Source organism: Chamaea fasciata, unplaced genomic scaffold, assembly GCF_029207755.1.
Source record: "Chamaea fasciata isolate MVZ Bird 193981 ecotype frontalis unplaced genomic scaffold, bChaFas1.0.hap1 SCAF_4, whole genome shotgun sequence".
Taxonomy (NCBI): Eukaryota; Metazoa; Chordata; class Aves; order Passeriformes; family Sylviidae; genus Chamaea; species Chamaea fasciata.
This window is the reverse complement of record NW_027094089.1, coordinates 80,137,119-80,157,604: the sequence shown is the minus strand read 5'-3', so window position 1 is coordinate 80,157,604 and position 20,486 is coordinate 80,137,119. Positions and strand designations below refer to the sequence as shown.

At 42.5% G+C, this 20,486-nt stretch overlaps 1 protein-coding gene across 1 annotated transcript in view; it reads right to left on the bottom strand.

Annotated features, from left to right (window-relative positions):
- The window catches only part of PCDH11X (protocadherin 11 X-linked), a 445,985-nt gene extending 442,126 nt beyond the window's left edge, over positions 1-3,859 (bottom strand). The window contains exon 1 of the mRNA XM_066182530.1: positions 3,439-3,859. The gene's annotated coding sequence lies outside the window, so the exon portion shown is untranslated. The remainder of the gene's footprint in view (positions 1-3,438) is intronic.
- Positions 3,860-20,486: the final 16,627 nt, after the last annotated feature.

Below are 20,486 nucleotides of genomic sequence, written 5' to 3'. Positions count from 1 at the left end.
CACCGCACGGGCAAAGACAACTGCTACCAATTTCCTCAGCAAACTCATTGCAGAAAGAGGTAATTGGGACAGAAGAATATTAATCTCCCCTAAGAATTTTTATGCAAATGGTAAACAATACTCATTTATTTCATCCAGTCCAAAATACTTGGAATACAGGAAGCTGTATCTTGATCATGATCCTCGAACATTGGCATTACAGGGCGTGTGCAACTGTGCTCTTGGATCCACATGTATTTGCAATTCCAGGAAAAGGCTTTGGGATGCTTGAGACAAAAGGGTTCTACCATTGTCCCCGCTGGCAGTCCAACCTGGCAAGTGAGAGTTAACAGCAGCTAACCTGGGTCAGACAATCAGCACTATTCAAAAGTTAACGGTTCTCCTTGGCTCATTGACAGGAAAACTGCACAGGTTACACCACAAGGTTTGGGGTTTATTGTTCCTGCAACTTAAGCCTCAAAAGAACTACCTGGAACAGTGCCAAAGGCATTAGTTCTGATGCCTGTGAAACTGAACTGAGATCTGACTAATTCCTGCTTGGAGCCAGCGCTGTCTTCCTTCAAGAAAAGTCCGACTGCCTGTTTAACAACTACAGGGCACTTTAAAATCCAGGTAGAAACACTCACCTGGATCCACAAGGGGATTTTGAAAGATTTTGCCAGGGTTTTTTGGGTTTGGTTTTTTTTTTTTTGGTTTTGTTTTTTTTTTTCCCAACCTCTCAATTTCTCATACAGGTGTTGTTTTCTACTAAGCTCTCTATAACCTCAACTTAACAGCGCCAAATGATACTAGACTTCACTGTTTAGGATATCTGTTTTTTCTTTTTACTGTATGAATGCATCCAATTTAAGCTTGGAGCCGGTCTTCAAAAGTAACTGGTAAATTCCTAAGCAAACGGGTGTTTTAATGGCAAGGCTGACATACTCCTGACTGTGGGAACGTGAATGGCTCCACTATGAGATTACTCAAGTCCATGTAGAATACAAATGCAATACAGGACCACAGGTTCAGATCTTTGATCTCCTTTTTTTTTTTTTTTTTTTTCAGAGGCTGTGATGTATAAAGCCAATTCCACTGTGCAGACAGTACTACACTGAATATAAATTATCCTTTAACTATAGCGAGGCTCACATTTAAAGAAATGCTGCAAGCATGAACAGTGCAATCAAGAAGTAGAGTTCTTCTGTAGCAAAAAAACCCCACAAAGATCTGCATGGATAACCATGGTTTCAAAGGACAAAATTTCTTCCACAGCTGTTATTTGATAAAAAATAGAGTAAAATTGGGAGCATTGGACATACAGAAGTACAGTTGGAGCACACTGCTCACTCTTTCCATTAAAAAAGTGAGCTAGGAATATTTGCTTTATTGCCCAGATTAAGCATCATTCCCCTAAGAGGCATAAAAAAATGATTTGAAAATGTGGAAACCAACAGTCTCTACTGAATAGGGCTTGAAATTTAAACATGTCTTTTCCAGATACCTCTTTAGAGGAAGAACCTTCTGCCTACTGAGCTAACACTAAGCTCCCTGGAGTTTAGCCATGAATATTCTAAACCAATCTCTCACAATTCACGAAAAGTTATCTTTTGCCAAGATAAAATGCATAAGAGGAGTTCAATATGCTTATACTGCTTTTCTTCATTTTATTTAAAATAAGTGTTTCAGTCTCAACTTCATGCCAAATACACAGCAAAAGAGAGACTGAGTTCTGGAGATGTTACCTGAGATTCTATATACCAGTGGGAAAGCAAATTCCTTCTGAGAACATCAGTTATTCAGGGTTGGTTTGTAAATTAGCATTTAAACAACTCTTTTGCAGTTACAGATAGGTACTGTGGAGGATTCTTACACTAATTTCTCTGCTGTTTACATCAGTTGTTTCTTGGGTGGCGCTCAGCCATGGTGCATCCGCGCTCTGGGATGTTTCTCTGCACGCCAACTTTGTTTGTGTGTGGGAATGTTAGCAAATAAATAAATAAATAAATAAATAACTTTGTTCCTTATCTTACCTCTTTTGACCTGGGCAATCTGGTAGACCAATGCTACTTCCACTGCAGACAAGCAAAAAGTTACAATTTATCTTTCACTTAATCTTTTTTCTTGTCTTTAGGCTTCCTTTCAGTGAGGCTTGAAGAAGGTGCTCTTTGTGGCTCAGTTCTCTATGCCAGAATACAGCTGAGCACAAAAAAGAATGCAAGGGTGAGCTGATAGTATCTACTGTCCTCAGCTCGGCTTTGGTTCAATAAACCCGAACATCTTCTCCCCTCTTCTGCCGATTGAGATAAGCAGCAACAATTACTCAAAATGTATTATCAACTCAAGCTCAAAAAGGCAAGATCAGCTGAGCCGACTGCATCTCTCCCAACCTGTTTCCTTCAGTGTCCGAGAAGGGCAAATCGGTCCCTGTTTGCCTCTTGCCATGCACCTCGCAGCTACTTTACAGGCAACTACACCCAGGCAGCAAAAGGAGAGTGAGATAAAGCCTTTGCCTTGCACATCGCCTGCAAGGTTTCTGCCTGTAGCCAGCATGCTGCAAGATCTGTACCACGATGGCAAAAGTCACAACCATCCTTCCCTTCCCTACACGATCACGGTCTCTCCTTCTCTTTTTGTGTTCTGCTCTCTCCTTGCCTTACTGTGGTCTCCATAGCTGAAACCAAGAATTCATTGGGCATCACTGCAATGCCTCTAACCAATTCTAACCGTATCCAGAGCTCGAGTCAATTAAAGCACATTTCAGCTTCATCTGGTTTTCATCCCATTCCAGTACTCCACATACACAGCAACTTTAAGCTTACAGACATCCCTTCATGGTACAAGAAAATCCTTCAATCAAAGAACTTCATTCACAATCCAGCATAGTTTTTGCTTTCTCTGCTCTCCACAGCAGCCTGGCATTTTGATGCAATCCTCATTTAATGCAATCTCCATTACAGGATTATGATCACATCAATAAAATGTTCCATATGTTTGGGGGTTTTTTTGCATCCCTCACCCCCCCCTCATTAATAGTAGGCACTATATCTGCAAAAAAACAACAAATCAAACAGGCTGATGGGATGCTCTAGGGAGGTAGCGGGGGGTACACATTCAACAAAATGCAGCAGCCAATGCAAACTGCCCATCAGAGACTGAGTCCGTGGATTCCTGAGCTAGGCGAGTTGCTCACTGTCCGCGCCGTGAGCACATATCCTCACGGTGCTGTGCTACCAGACTAAAAATAAATACAGCTTTTGCAATCACTTGTGAGCTCCGTGCACTTTTCACAGGAGCAGACTTTCATTTTACTTGATCGGTTCCAGCCTATCCATACTGTTCTGGATGAACGGCTGAGGCTCTGCTTCCAAGGGTGGGGGGGGGGGGGGGGGATGCTGGACAAAAGATATCATATGAAAGGATACAAAAATCCCCCTTTTCCCCAAGCCCCCTGCTTACCTTAAGTGCCTTCTCTGCACAAGATGCCAATCTACATGGGCTCCTCAGCATATCATCAAGGCGTTTAGAGTAGTGAAGGCTGCCCCACTGCATGGAAGTTAGACCGCTTTGCAACAGCAAATCCTCGATCCAAAGCACCAGCCGCTTCTTCCCATGCAGTGTGCCGAGCACGAATCACACGCGACTTCCACATAGGGAATAAAATTGTAAAAGAAACGGGGGGAAAAAGAAAGAAAGAAAGAAAAATAAAAGGTATCCTAACTTTTAGGTAGCCTGAGTTTGTTTTATTTCTGTTGGATTTAGTCAATTATCTGCTTTTGCAGCCGCCAGACGATGGGAAGGCAATCGCGCCCTGGAAGCCCCGCACCAGTCCGCAGAGGTCCGGCCGCGTAACCCAAGTTGCGCGGAGAGACTCTGAACTCGGTGCGGCTCCGCAGCGCAGCCCGGCAGCCCTCCCCTCGCCGGGCGGCTGCGGACACCGGAGCGCCGGGTCCCCCCGCGGGGCAGCCGCCGCCGCTGGGCGCTCGCCCGGCCCCCGGCGGGGCTGGCCCGGTGCTGGCCCGGCTGGCCCTGGGGGCGCGGGCTGCGCTGCCGGCGGCGCCCCGGAGCCCGCGCTGTCCCGGCGGCGGCGGCGGCGGCTCCGGCTCGGCTCTGCCGCGGCCGCCCGCGCCCCGCTCTGCCGCTGCCAGCCGGCCCTCCCCGCGGCTGACATCAGCGCCAGGAGGAGGAGCGACGCCGGGGACGCGAATAGCCGGGCCGAGGGGGGTTCCCCCTCCCGGAGCCGCCCTGCCCGCTCCTCTCGGAGAATCCCCCGAAAGCGGCGGCGTGGCCGCTCCGCCGCCTCGCCGGGGGGCGGCCCCAGTCCCCGCCGGCGTCCCCCGCCCTCCGGTACTGCCCGGCGGGCGGCTCCCAGACGGGGGAGAAGCGCGGGGAACCGGCACTCGGGGCCGGAACGGGACCGGAGCGGGGCGCGGCGCTCGCAGCCCGGGGCTGCCGGGCAGCTCAGCGCCGGCGGTGCGTTCCTGCCTCCCTCCGCCGGGCTCCCCGCCTGCAGAAGCGCTGCGGCGGGGGAGCAGGAGGGGATATGCGGGATCGCCCCTCGGCCTGGCCCCGGCTGGGAGAACGCACGTTCCCGCGGAAGAGCTGCCGCCCCCGGCTCCGCCGCCCTCCCAGCCCGTCAGTGCGGCGGTGCCCGCTCCGACCGCCCCCACAGCAGCCCGGGATGGCAGCGGAGCAGCCGCCGGCCGAGCCGCGCTCCCGCTGCGGAACGGGCGCCGCGCGAAGGCTCCGAGCGGGGGCGGCGGGGGGACAGCGCCCGGGGCTGAGCGGAATCTGCCCGGCGGCGGGGCTGCGTGCCCGGGTTCGGAGGAGTCAGGGCTCGGGCTCTGGGGTGTTGGGTGCCCGGGCTCCGGGGATGTTGGGTGCCCGGGTTCGGAGGAGTCTGGGCCCGGGCTCTGGGGTGTTGGGTGCCCGAGTTCGGAGGATGCTGGGTGCCCAGGCTCGGGGGGTGTTGGATCCCCGGGCTCTAGGGTGTTGGGTGTCCGAGGCGCGGGGTGGGGCGACTGTCCCGCACGTTTCGGCGGCTCCTTTTTTGTGGTCGGAGCTCGGGGGAGCGGGAGATCACGACGGAGACGGGGTCGTGCCGCAACCTCCGGCGGGGACCCGCTGCCGAGCGGAGAAGCGCTGGCCTCGGGTCGCCCCCGGGAGGGCTCCAGTGTCCGTCGCGTCGGACCGTCCCGCCCGAGCCGGACTCCGCTCCCGGGAGGGGCAGCGCTGGGGTCGGGGGCTCCGCCCGAGGACGATGCTCGGGGCGGTGCAGCCGGGAGTGAGGGCTGGTGGCCGTGTGAAGTTCAGTCTGTGATCAGGGATCACTGCTGGCACAGTGAGGTGGTGGTGGTGAGTTCAGCTTGCGTGAAAATACAGTTTAATTAATAGTTAATTTGTGGTGTTGATTTTAATAATTTGAGTATCTTGTATTATTTGCAGTATTTTGCCAGATGCCTGCAGTAGGGACTTCTCAGTGAACACAATAATTATTTGTAAATAACTGAGCATTTTTTCTGTACTTGGGTGACAAGACAGTTTTAAACTCTTCTGATGAAGAGAAGACATTACACTTGCCCTAAAAGCACACATTTTTCATGTGTTCTTCTTTAAAAATAGTATGAAAATGTCTGTGAAAGCCTTTTTTTACCTTCTTCACTGTAGCGAGATGTAGGTGATGCCTCACTTTTATCGCTAAATATAGTTTAAATGCCAGAATTTCTCTGAAATAAAGGTATATCAGTGAGAGGATGAGCAAGTTCTAAAACCAGCTTCTGAAAATCCCCAGTCATTCTGTGAATAGTCTCCATCTTACCTGTTAACTCATATATTCAATGAGATTCTTTGAGTATGGGCTCAGAATGAACAATTGCATGGCCATTAACCGTGCTGAAATACTCCAGAACAGATGTAATGTCTTTTCTTCTAGGTCATATTTCCATATCGTATTTCAGTCGCATGACTCTAAGCAAATGCCCATTGTATTTTACTCTACTGGCTGCTAAATTCTGTGAATTTAGTGAAGTTATGACTTCATTGTTTTTTGTCCCACACACATACACATGGCAGAGGTGCCTCATTATGTACAAACAGAACAGTACCTACAAATTAGAGTTTGTGTCCTGGCTGCTGTTCACCAAGCTGCTGAAAGTAACACCTATCAGTCAGTGAAGTATTTATCAATATTCCCGAACATTTTGTAATAAAATGGGATATACAGAAACTACAAAAAGATAAAAAATAAAAAGCAGAGCACAGGTCTGTGTTTGGTTTATCACGATGGTGGCATACAGATGAGGACTGGCTATCAATTCTGTTAATACCCATTTCACCGAGCTGCTGTTACAGAGGATTTCTAAAATAGCAAAGTCCATAATGGACAAATGTATTTTACACCTAAGAAGAGGCAATTGGGAGGGAATTTCTGTGGATTGCTTGGACACAAATGACCTTCAGGATGGTTTGTCCTGTGCAAGAGTGATCAACTGCAATAGCAGCAGCCAGTCCAGGAAAAAAAGTGAGAGGCACGTCCTGGGAGGGGTGACCTGTCCAAGGAGTGTCTAAACAACAGTGGATCCAGAATTCTGCCTCAGCTGTGCTTGAAATCTTGAAATGTATAGCCAGGAGTCAAATTTATTAAATACTGTTATTTAACTAAAAAAGAGAAGAAAAAAAACCCAAAACAAACAAACAAACAAACAAACAAACGGAGTAGGAGGTGGCTTATTTAGAAGATACTGGTGAGAAACCCTGGAAAAGGGCAAGAACCCTTTACAAACCAGAGCAGCTACATCACAAAATGAACGAGTTCAAGACAGACTAACTCTGTCCGTGCAGAAAATGCCATGAACAAAATACTTCTGTTCATCAGAAGGTATTGCTGCTACCCTTGATTCAGATCAAGGTCTAAATCCTGAAATTGTTTGTTACTCTGAGCACATGAAGAGGCCCCACAGGAACTATTCACATGTGAAAAGAGCTAGGACCAGAGCCAAAGTTTTGCATACTGTGAAGGTCAAGCTTGCTTCCTTTCTAAAACTTGCACTTAACAGACAAACTATGGTTTCCATAGAGCACCTTCAGCTCATTCCTCAGGATGCTGTGAGCACCGTGGCTGATTAAGAGCAATTTGTGTCCTAGCAGGTCCCTGAGATTTTGGGGCCGGGTGCCTTGCAGGGGGCTGTTGCCTTGCAGATCAGGGGCTGCCCCTGCCTTCCCCTGATTGCAATTATTGTGCTTCTTCTTCCCACAGATGCCAGGTTTTTTTATGAACTTCTCAAACTGTTAGAGTCTCGTAGATATTATACAACTCCTGGCTCTACAGTCATGGAAAAACCTGTTAATAAAAACACACTGCCTGTAGGACGAATTCTAAGCATTTTTGCAAAGGTCACGTAAAATATATTGCTTGAGTAGCCTTACTTTGGTCGCCAGATAAGTCATTGACAGGCCGCATGATGACAGCTGCAAAGAAAGATTGTAATTCACTTTCATGTCTCTATGCAAGAAAATAAGAGACACAAGCCTTCCCTTCAGTGCTGGGGATGGGGGCTGTGTGGAGACTGGTGCAGGGAACAAAAAGGAACTACTTTCACCAGCCTGACAGACAGGGTTGGAGGTCTCTCTCCTGAAGGCCTCACAGGGTTCTGCTTTGTTTCTTCTTTGCTGTCAGAACAACAGAAAAACTCAGAGAACAAATTGCAACTACATCATACCACAACTTTTCCTGGGATTTTGCCTCAGTCCCAAGTATGACTTTTGTTCTCCATATACTTACGTGAGCAACAGTTTCTCCTTTTTTCCTCATCCTCATCTAGTGGAAATGTAAAATAAATCCCACTCGGACTTGTGAGCACTAGCCCAGGTTTTACTTTTACTGTTTCTCAATAATGGAAATTCACAAGTTTTACCTTTTTGAGGGAAATATTTATCTCCCTTGCACCATGCTCCATCAATGCCAGTTGATCCTGTATTTGGATTTGCTAATAAACAAACTGTGTGCCTGGCTCTCTTATAGTCCAGCCCTTTGCAGTGCTGTATAATCACAGTGGCTGATATTTTTTTTTCTAAATTATTTGTGGAAATATTCTTTTTTGGCCAAGAAACAGGCATAACATCAGGTCAAATCACTTTATGTCATATACAACAATGACTAGAAATGACACAGACGTATAAAAAAAGAAACCCTACAGCCACGAATCGAGATGAACAATAGTCACATGTCTATATGCACCCTACTCCTTTCACCCCAGGACTGGAGACATCATACACCTATTTCTGATGGGGAGGAAGTTTATACTGCATTATTTTTAGAAGGGTCTCAATTTCTAAATACACAGATTTTTGAGGGAGAGCCAGGCACCAGTGGTGGTTTTCATCTCACAGAGGTGTTGCCAGAACCATTAAAACACACCGCTCTGGAAGTCTCATACTTAACAGCGGGAGGTAGAACAAACTAATTTTATTATCAACTCAGCTGTCAAGTGACAATGTTTTTTAAATGCCATGAATTATGTATAAAACACATTAATTTTTATGCTCTGCTTTGAGAGTTGCTGCCTGCACACCCAAAGGGCAGGGCTTTGGCAGGGGCTATGCCAGGCAGGACAGGGGGAACTCATGGTCCCAACTCCCTGCTGGAGCCAGCAGCTATGATATCCAGGACAATACAGGTGGCAGCTTAAAATGACTCAAATAGGATCAAAATCAGACTGAATCTTCCAGCTAGGAGTTAATGAAATACCTGTCCTTGATAACAGCAAACTGAGTAATAGGAATCTGCAGAAACTGTTCATTTAAATACATTTTGTAAATGTAACAAGTTGCACTGTGCTGTTCTTTGCATCTTTAAGAGTGTCTGGGGATTTATGTCTTGCAAAATGGAAACAAACTAAGAAAGCTGAAATATATTGTGTCTTTAGCTGTACTTTACAGCACAGCTTGTGTTTAAGAAGCAGTCTAGACATGCAAAAATGCTAGAATAAACAATATTTTTTTCATTATTTTAAATTAGCTTCTACTGGAAACCTATAAATTTCAGAATGATGCACACTAACAGGATTGCATATCTATTCAAATATTCCAAACAAAAGATACTAAAAGGCTATTCTGTTACCTGCCACAATAAAAATAAATTTCCTTCCAACTTAATGCAATTACAAGTGATTTCCTGTAAAAGAAAAAATAAACCTTCAGGTTATTTTGCAGAATATTTTACTTACTAGCAGGAAAAGTCACATCCTTTTTTTTTTTTTTTTTTCTTTTTTTTTTCCTTTTCTCTCCCTCCTTACTTTAGTGGCTCATTTTACCTATTTTAACATATAAATATTGTTAAATACTAGCTAATATTCGTTATAGGGCTCCAAATATTGCTTGACCTTAAATAAATATGGTTTTATTCATTGTCCTTTCAACTGAATTGTGTGTGCAACAAAAGAATAATCAGCTAGAGTCATGATTGAAATTTTGAATTTATGACCACCAGGGTAGAAAAGAGCTGTTTCTTCTGGAGAAATGACAGAAGTGACCATGCCAAGGTACAGAATTTTTCTCCTTGTGACTGTGCAGGGCAATAACAAAGCAGGTAGATACCTACACTGTCCGTAGTTGGAGAACAGGGGTGCAGTAAATCAGGTACTAATCTGGATATTGGAAGACCCATCTTTCATTTCTACCAGGCTTCTCTCTTCAATCTGGCTTTTGCCAAGTCTTTTAATACCTGTGCCTGCCAGGTTCTTATTTATTGTGGAAATTAGTATGTCAGTAATAGAAATATTTTAAATATTGCTCAGATTTTGTTTGAATAAAAACATTTGCAGTTACAGTTTGATACAGCTCAAAAATTTTCACATTCAAAAATGGAACTGATTTTATGAGTATGTTGCACGCCTAGATCTCCTTGTATTGTCTCATTGAGAGAGCAAAGACCTTTTGAAATAGGTGCTTTTAAATCATCATCATCAGACCTGGATTTCTTAACATAATGAGTATATTGTGTTCTGCAAAAGGGAAGAACATTACTCTTTTGTAACAGGATATGTTTTAGGATCCTTTCTGGCATCACCTTAATACCAGTGATATTGGTGGCCGTAGAATGCCAAAGAGGGATCAATCTGATGCATGATTTACAGGAAATTATGTTCCCTGGCTTTTCATGCTCTGTAATCCAAGTACCAAAACTGCTCACCAGAGAAACAGAGGAACTTATGTCCATAGTCTCACAAATTTTTCACCCTAACTTTGAAGAATTGACTCCCTCATGGGATAGGGAATGAAAGAATTGCTTTGCAAAGCAGAGTTTCTGAGACAGAACACTTACCTGGACCCCATCAAGAACTTTTATTCATTCAATGCAAGTGCAAGACAGGACTTGCTGAACAAACATCTGCTGCAGGGGCAAAGTAATAGAAGAGAATGGGCATGGATGCTTCCAGCTGTGTAATGTTGCCAAGGGCTTAGTAATTCCCATTCCAGGGATTGCTGCATCTCAGCAGTGAGTGAAGTTGTTCATATAAAAATGCTCGGGATTGTTGCGAACGAAAGAGTTATGCAGAAATGCGTGCCACCAGGATGTGGATTCCTTTCCTTCAATTTAGATGGCAAAATGTTCAGGGTTGAGGCTTTCAAAGGATTGTGTAATATTCCAAGACCTTCCTTCCACAACACAGGGTCATGGAATGGTTTGTTGACAGGAACACGGAGGCATCAGTACAGACTGACGTGTCAGGCTTACCTGGGGTTTGGGTTGACAAAAGTAAAGAGTTTTCTTGTGGTTTTTCGGGGTTTGGGGGTTTGTTTTTTGGGTTTTTTTTTTTTGGGGGGGGGGATTTGTGTGTGTGTGCTTTTTTTTGTTTTGGATTGATTTGGGTTTTTTTCTTGCTTTTGTTTTTTGTGTTTTTTGGTTGGTTTTGTTGTTGTTGTTTGTTGGGGTTTTTTGGGTTTTTTTGTTTGTTTTTGGTTTGGTTTGGGTTTTTTTTCTTTTTTGTGGGTTTTTTTTGTTTTTTGGGGTTTTTCTGGGGTTTTGCCAATCAAAGTCTAGAATTGCATGTAGGTGTGGGGTTTTTTTGTTGTGTTTTGGTTTGGTTTTTTGTTTCGTTTTGGTTTTGTGTGGTTGGGTTTTTTTTGTTTTTTTTTTTTTTTTTTTTTTTTGTTTTTTTTTTTTTTTTGGGTTTTGTTGTTGTTGCTGTTGTTGTTGGTTTTTGTTTTTTCATCAAAATTACACCTGTTGTTAGCACTCAATGACCACGTCTCGTCAGGGTTCTCTCAACGAAACAGACGGGAGGAAGGCTCCTCGCATCAGAAGATGCTTTACCTATTTCTCAAAACGCTGTTTCTCCCACAGTGCCTTACCCTGCTGCTCACCAAAGCTGTTTTATGCGTTGGTAACCCCGCGGGCGTTCTAAAAACCTTTATTTTTGTGGTCGCGGCGTCTTTCCCCCGTGAGGATCCGGGGCCTGCCCCGGGAGCCGGCTGCATTTCCCACAGCGCCGCCGCTAGAGGGCGCCGCAGGCAGCGCTACTCCCTCACGGCCTCCGGCGGCTTCGCGGCTGAAAAATTAACCAAAAAACCCCGTTTTTTTAACGTTGAGCCGAGGGGAAAAAAAAAAAAACAAAACAACAACAACAAAAGAAAAAAACCCACGCCGTATTTTTCATCGCTACAGCTTAATTTCGCCGCCTAGTTACTGGTTATCTGGGAGGCTGCTTTAACCTTGCAAGCCGCCTGGTCTCGCGTACGAAGGGCCCAGGGAAACGTCCCTCAGAAGGCTCCAAATTAAGATATCTCTCTCAATTAGTGTCAAAAAAGCAAAAAAGGCAATGCTGGTTATATACTCGCAGGAATTTTAGAGCAAACAGCAAGAGAAAAAAGTAAAAGACAGCTTAAAATGCGTTGATCAGTCAGTGTCAAGACTTAACTCACCTGTGTCTAATTCGGCTTAGCCTAGGTCTCCTTTGCTTTTGTGTTTAAAATCTAAATTTCAGTGCAGTAGAAGATAATTCATTTTATTCAAGTTTTATATGGAGTTTTTCTTGTTGCTAAGGAAAGAAAATCCCTGTTGGAGCGAAAAAAATAGTATTTGCTGTCCTAAACCATTTCCATATCAAAACGAAGTTGTTAGCTCACGTAATTTTCTCAGACTGAAGAACTTGAAGGGAAAACCAAAACAGATTAAATATTGCTGTTATGCTTACTCCTAGTAATATTGAAATACAATTAAATAACACACAGAACTGGACCATGATAGTTTGCAGATAATGCATTTGATGTATAGTGAGACAATTGACAACAAAATATTTTGTTGGCTTTTTTGCAACACGTGGTCATTACTCTTCATAGTGCAGCTCTGAACATAGCCTAGAGGTCTCAAATTTCCATTTAATCCAGTGAAATTAGTGTGTACTCCATTCCAGAGTGTCATGATAAATATAACTTTAAAAAAGCAAGCAACTTTGTACTTGTGGTACTTAGTGTTGAGGCAGAGCTTGCTTCAAAAGATGGTTACTTATGCCTGTTATTTGAAAAGAATGTGAGACCAAAAATATACAGACATTTTCTTAAGTGGTTTAAATATTCAGTTTAAAAATAGATATAATTGGTTGCACTACTATGGCAGTTATGGCTTTGGTCATGGTAATAAAAACTGTAGTTGACCTGGTGCAAGGAGGATTTATGTGAGTGAGATTTCAACCTCCCGAACTCTTATAACTGTTTTTAAACTAATATTAATCAATTAATATTATGTTTTGACATTTTAACTGTATCAGTATAAATTGCAAAACTTGGGCATGAAAACACCCTAAATTTCATGAACTTCCTCTGAAACTGAACTAAAACACGAAAACAGAACTACAGAGGGCCAGGATAAATCATCACTGTTGCTCAAAATTGTTCTACAAAGAAATTAGAAATCAAGGGACTGGCAAAAAAGTATTAATCCCATACATGGTCTAAATCCAGTAAATCTTTATGCATTTAAAGCATACAATCATAAAGAACATACTTCTGCAAACATTTTGCATTACATGCTGCTAGGTTTTTTTGCTAATATTCTTACTTGTGTTCTCTGGAAGCATTTTAAAGTTATATAGGAACAAATGAGTTTTCAAGACCACACCTTTTCAGGGTATGATTACAAATTAGGTCATTAACATTTTTGAAGTTATTTTCATATTTGTATAGCAGGTAAACTCATGAACCCAAAATAACCCTTTGTGTATACTGTGAAGTTTCATTAATCTAAGTACACCAGAATATTTATAATTTTATTTATGTTTATGTATAACATTAGTTTTATATAATTGAAGGAACATAATTTGATCCAATAGTATCAAATAATAAAATCCAATTTTATATATATATGTGTGTATATGTGTATATAGGTTCATAATTTGAAAGGAAGAATAGTTTTATGTTCTGATAAAGCAGAAGACAGGCTCTGTGTCCAGACCGAGAATGAATCTTGAGCACAGCCCTGACAAATTCCCTTGGCTTCAGTTCCAAAGTTAATTTGCATAAATAAAATTTTAAAATAATCCAGAGATATTTATCCTCATCTTCATTGTTATCATTATCATTATCAAGAGCATCAAATAAAGAGCTCAGGGTTAGGGTTAGGGTGCCTGTCTCCTCCAGGTAGCTGAGATCTTTATTACTGTATTTGTTCTGAGCACCACTATTTCAGTCACTGAACTTTTGCTATCTTGAACACGTATTTTGGATTCCTTGTCAGGAATAAATTTTAATGTTTGTGTTCTTTGCATTAATTTTGTAGAGAAGAGAGCGGCTGAACAAAAGTCACTGCCATGGTCTTGATAAGTTTTCTTTGTGTGCCCTGAACAAATGAGAAGGCAGGGTAAGGTCAACTAGAAAAAAGCTGCTCTTCCTTCACAGCATTTCCACAGGGTGACCGGAATTGCTGGAAACATAAAGAGGGGACTCAGAGTCACTCACAAGTTATTGAAGCTTAACAAATTAATCCGTCATCTAACCCAAGCAGGTGGCCAAGTCAGTGCCCTCTGCCCGTGGTAAGGGCCTGGTGACTCCATCACCTCAAACCTGGCAGCACTCTCCTGTCCTGCGTCCCCCGGGGCTGGGCGCTGGGCGGAGGAGCTGCCGTGGATTAGCTGATGCCATGCCTCCATGCATTACTCTTGTAGCCTGAACCCCTGCCTATAGAGACAGATTTCTGTCATAAAATTCCCTGCACAGACAAGACCAGCTTTTGGCTTTATCATTATTTCAATCGCTTTAGTGTAGATCCAATTACACAGGTATAAAATGTTTCTACTGGCATACCCTGGCATCAGTACAACAGCAGTTAAAGAGATAACTCTAGGACTGGGAGAGATGTGTGAATAACAGCAGCTGATCAACAGCCATGCTGATAAAATTTAAATGAGATCAAGCCTAAATCTTATCCTACCCTGATAATAGGAATGTCTGTTATGTGTCAGACTTGCTGGGCGTAAGGAGAGTAAGGCCAGAAGCTGATCTCAGTAAAACCTCCCTCAGGTTCTCGGGAGTTATCTTTTAATGCAAGCCAAAGCTATCCAGGTTTCCAGCTACACTGTGGGCAGTTGTGTCCTAATGAAAAACCACACAGGCATGGCAGCAGTAAATGCCAGACTGATGATTACCACCTGAGCATATACATTATGCCACTGTCTAACTTTATTTTAGCTACGCGTTGCCTTGTTTTACAATTCCCACAGTGCTCTGCACTCTTTCAGTATGTAAAACAGAGAAATAGACTGTAGATCTCTTTAGAGAATATTGTTTTCTCCTGACCACAGCCATGGGCCGCTATATAAAAAGGCAAAAGCAATTTACTGTCGTCTTTCTCCACTTCTGCTTCTAATCATTTGTTTGTACCATGTTATATATGAAGAGTCTGTGGTCTATGCTAGACCTGGAAAAAAAATGTTTCACATTGCTCTATGAAGGAAAAAAAGCTCAACCTGCAATCACTACTGCCATGCAGTTCAGGGCTTTTTCCAGCCATAGTTAAACAAAATGATTTGTCTGAACTGAAAATAAAGTATCCGTTGCTGTTGATATGTCTGCCAAATTTAAAACATGATATAAACCAAAGTCGACAGCATAAGCCACTCAAACAAGGCCTTAGGGATTCCAAAATGTGCCTTAATATTTATTTTTCATACTTGATTGCAGGTTATGCACAGGTAAGTGTAGTGCTGCCCTGAGGGTTTTAAGTGTAATGTAGTCAACCATGATAATACCTTCAGTATCTCAGAAGACAGTTCTCACAATGACTAATAGGAAATGAAAGCAAGGCTGAGTGTCTTTTTTCAGACTAGTTTTAAGTTTCCTCTAGAGTTATTTGATAGATTTCTAGAACATTTTCAGTATTTGCCTATTTATAAGGCAAAACCAAGTATTACCCCATTTGTGACATTCTGTGTTCCAGTACTCAAAATCCCCCTGACATTAACTTGCATTTACGACCCTGTAACACGTGAGAAATTGCTCTCCTCCTGTCCATCCACTACTTCCTCCAGTAATTTGGACTGATATTTACCAATCATTTCCTCAAAAATTAATCACTAACCACTGACACATACATGTATGAGTGACAAAAACAAATGAACCTGAATTAGTCTTGTTCAGGTGCTCCCATTTGTTTTAACATATCTCTTGCTGGTGGAACACATAAGAAGTTGCCATACAAAAATCGTGTTCTCACAGACAGTTATCTTAGCGTCGACAGTTTTAAATACTGGATTGGCAGATGCTTGTCTATATTACTCAAAGATCTGCAAAGCCAGAGCTGCGCCTCAGAACAAAACTTAAGATGAGAATCACCAACACTAGCTGCTTCCTCTTGTTCTACACAGCTACATTTGCCTTAGCAGGGAGTAAATTTCAAGCAACTTCATGTTGCTAGAATAGCAAGAACACCAAAAGAGTACTACTAGAGTCAATTTTATCTCTGAAAAAAAAAAATAAATTAAAGGGTTAAGTTTCTCAGTGGAGTGCTGCACAGTCTGTTGCTGGATGTTATACTTGAATGAGATCAACAAAAATTAGCATGTGAGTGAAGAATCACAAAACATATAGCTGTATCTTTAATATCTGTTCCTCTTTGAGGCTTATTTTCCCTTGTTTCGGCATTTATAGCAAAGAAGTCTCTCTGGAAATGCACGGTTTGAGAAGGGAGAAGCTTACACAGCAAAGAGCAGTGATGTCCTCTTGCTCTTTGCTGTAAGCAACTCTGTTGTCACAGTGTATTCACAGGGGACCAGGTCCTGTTCTTCCCCTCCTGCTACTGGGTAGACTGGTTTTTTGTTTTGTTTTTTTTTTTTTTGATTCTCCATTGTCACTTCATCTTAAAATCTGGCTGCTACCAAAACAGCCCCTTCTGTCATTTGTTTTAACACCCATGTAGATTGGGAAGCGAAGTTCTACTTGAAAATATGGGATAATAATTCAAATCATTGTGGTTATGATCTCTGCATTGTGATTGTCTTCTTGGCTGTAAGAAGAGGCTTTGTCACAATGCAGTTTTAATTTTGGAGGTTCTGTCTTGTGACAGTGGGGAGCAGTTCCTTTCCCATTATTATCATCATAACTGTGTCAATGGATTAATTATTAAAACATAACAAATACACGTCTTATTCTATTGCAGTGTTTCAAGACTACTGTCGGATTCACTAGTTATGAAAAATCCAAATTCTTCCTCTTGATTTTCTTGCTTTCTAAAAGCAGAGGGCATGCATGCGTAAACCAAGAATTAGTGTTGGAACTTTCTGTGCGTTATGAAGTTCATCTCCAGGGACTTCAGTGACATTGTACTAAACTGAAAAACAGAGCTAGAGTGGTTAGTTCTGTCACTAGGGCCCCTGAATGTACTTAGAACCTTTCTTGTAGTATAGTACTCACATTTTTAATTTATGTTGCAAAGGAAGAAAGTTAAAATCTTGTTTCCTTCACTTTTTCCTTCACCTCTTGTTTCACTGTCACCGTGGAGTCCAACCATGGTACCATGACCAATATACAACTATCATGGGTATATGGTATTTCTCTCTTTTTTCTTAGATTTTTATATGCTGGAGCTTCATTTTGAGCCTACGTTGTTCTGTAAGTTAATCGTGGCTTTAAATTGCACCTCTCTATAAATGAAGTTTATGAAATAGTTATTCAGAGTTTACAACTTCATTCTTCTCTTTGATTATTGTTAATGAGTATTTTGGTTCTCATTGTTTCTTTGTCCATTACCTTGAAGAACCATAAAGTATTCAACTCTTACAGAAGGGAAATGAGCATCTTATGTTTCTTTTTTTAACACCCTTTTCAAACCTGGAATTGTTCTTTTTCTATTATCTCTAACTTCAAAAACACTTTCCTGTTCCAGCCCGCAATTTTGCTCATGGTGAGGGAGATGCCATTACCTTAACCCAACGTAGCTTGACCTGGGAGATCGTGGACTTCTCTCCAGAGACCAGTGCAGCAGAGTGCAGAGTTCCTTCAAGCAGTGTGGCTTCATCAAAACAAATTTGCAGCTGGGCAGATTAGCTCTGCATTTCAAACTGGGTTGGTACAATTGTATTCAGACACTCTAACACGATTGTATTTTAGGTCTTGTTGCTGCTGTTGGCACACTACTGGCATTAAGGGGTACAGACCTTCCTGCTTGGTGACCTCTGCATTTCTTAGGCTGGGAGAACTCCTTTGCAACATTCCAGGGTTAAATTCACAGTGGCCATGTTTTGTGAATGCTCTGCTGTGGTAGAAACCTTTTCCAGTTCCTCCCTGCCATCTTGGCCGAATCCAGCCTTGCACTATTTCCACTTTATGTTCTATTAAAGTCATTAAAGATGTTCTTTTGGCACTGTGAGAGTGACCATGAAATCTAGCCTGCCAAAGAGTGGTGAATCCAAATGCTTCCTGGAATAAAAAAGATAATTGATTGCTAGTGAGTTGCAAACCTCAGTTTCAAGGAATAATGATTATTTCCTGTCCTAAGCAGCCGGTCCCTTACATGTGCTGACTGCAGGCACCAGTGACAAATTCCTGCAAATAAATCTCATCGTTGGGCACCCTTCTACTTTGCACCAATCCCAAAATGCATTACTGCACTGGCTATTTAAACACAGGAAGGTAAAAAGCATTTCACAGGATTAATTTCCTCTCTTTCATGAGAGGGATATAATGCATTAACTGATTTGAAAACAGAGTGAGCCTCTTTTCTAACATGGTCACTCACCAGGCAGGCTTTCCACAGGGCACAGGAGCTGAAGTAAACAATCACTTACATAGAAGGAAACTCTCTAGTGCCCTGCCATGCTGATGCTTGTAGAGAAAGGGAAAAAAAACCCAAAACAAAATAAAAACAAAAACAAAAAAAACCCCACAGCAAACCACACAACCAACTAACATCCCATTGCATGTTGAAAAGAAAGTGTAAGCGTTCTATTTTGAAAGCTTGAAAGCATAATTGAAATTCAACATGCAGATTTCTGTGTTATTACAGTGCTGCATGCACTAGCTCATTTGCTGAGCAGCCAGCATTTTAAACCACACACTGCAAGAACTTTGTGCTGGTACAATAACAATGTAGGAAAATTAGGATGACAGCACCAGTATGCTCAGCCCCATAAACATTCCCCAGCTGAAACAGGAACTACAGGGCAGTGCTAGCCTATGTATTATGAGACTGGAATATTTCTGCTTCCATGTGCAGATGGAGCACAGATCACTAGTGTGCTGACAAGCTGAACTCCAAACAAAGAGATAAGCTACATATGTACTGGCAGGTAAGCTCAGTGATCTTTTTAACCCACTGAACATCTGATGTGACGTGAGATTCACTAAATTGTAGATTGCAAGTCAAGGTCAGACTGAAGGGTGACTTTGTATTTTGTAACATTCTCCCTGCTTTGCTGCCTGCAACCAATTGTGAATTCCAGAATGCTTTTTGCTCTTTTAATCTGATAGTAATTTGAAAATGTATTTGACTACAGAACTAAGTGTATCTAAACTCAAACAGGCAAGAACTCTTAGAAAAAAGAGTCAAAGAAAAGTAATTTTATTCTTATGCTCTCACAGTGCTGCTGCTGCTGCTGTGCACAAAGGCCAGTGTCAGAACTGAGGTACCATGTCCATGGCTAAGGGGGCCAGGAGGCTGAGCTGGCACTGGAATTCTCCAGTGTGACCCTTCCTTTCTCTGATTACAGTCCCAGCAAAGAGTTGCATTGGGCTGAGAATGTGTGACTGGAGCTCCCCTTTGCTCTGGGAGATGGATGATGCTGGCAGAGCAGTCCAAAGCCACAGAGCACTGGGAGAATCTGGGTCACTGTGCAATGTGCTCACTGTGCCAAATCATAACAGGAGTGAAACGGTTAGACCACTAACCTAAAAAGGAGATCTTGGTTGCTAAATTCACGTCTTAAATATACAGAGCAACCTTTATTGACATTGTAAGATAGTTTCGGTTTTGCTTTCAGAATAAGTCATGTTAAATGAAAGTGTGTACAGAGGATCAGTGTGTGAGAAAAGAGTATTTACACACACGGATGTGTATCTACACTCATTGAGGTTTTTGCCATTCATGGCATACTGCAGGATTCACTGTCACTGGGAGCACTCAATGAAACGCCTGTTCTCCGAATCAGTCCCCCATTTATCTACTAAATCTTTCCATTTCATCCAATCTAAAGAGCCATCAGTAAGTAGAAAATATAATCTATACATTGAGGCAAGGAATACATTAGCTCTGTAATAAGGACGTGAAAGAAAACCTGCTCTTGGATTATAGCTGTATTTGCCTATAACTGTAGATCATTTGCAAAGGCAGGCTGAGTGAAAATAAAAGATTCCCTGGCAACCCTCCCCGTCTCCAAATGCCGGCTCAGGCAGAAAAAAACAACCACCCTGCATACATATTCCAATGAGCCACTGCGGGGCAGTAACAACAAAAACATTCCTCAGCAAAACAAGGGGCTTTGAACAGCCACTTCGCCTTCTCTGAGCAAAGGACACAAAGAAAGTGTTCTTCGAAGAAAAGCCGAACATTAGGATTTCCATTCTTACATCGCAAAATGTATTATTAGTCTTTTTGGGAGGCATTTTATAGCTGTGCTTAGCTTCGGCTCCTCCCTCAGAGATGCTGGCAAACAGCGATTTTGGAGCTGTTACTCAGTTTTACAGCGATGAATAGAGGTTGTGTGTGAGATATCCAAGATTCTGCTTAAGACACTATCTGGATTTTCTGTGTGTGCATAAACTCTTTTCTACCTGAGGGCTAAGTAAATAAGTTCTTTTCAAGTGATTATTCTCTGTGCAGGAATTTTCCCTTGTAAGGTATGGAAACCCCTGAAGATTAGGTATTTTTGTGCTGCTTTTGTTCCTCTCAGGGCAAAATCTTCAGTGAACAGAAGTTATTACAAAAAAATTATTTTATATCTTAAGGGTAAAAGAATAGACTTTGTTCAGTTGTGGATGTAGCTTGGAATCAAAATTACTGAGCTGCTTTGTATCCAACATTT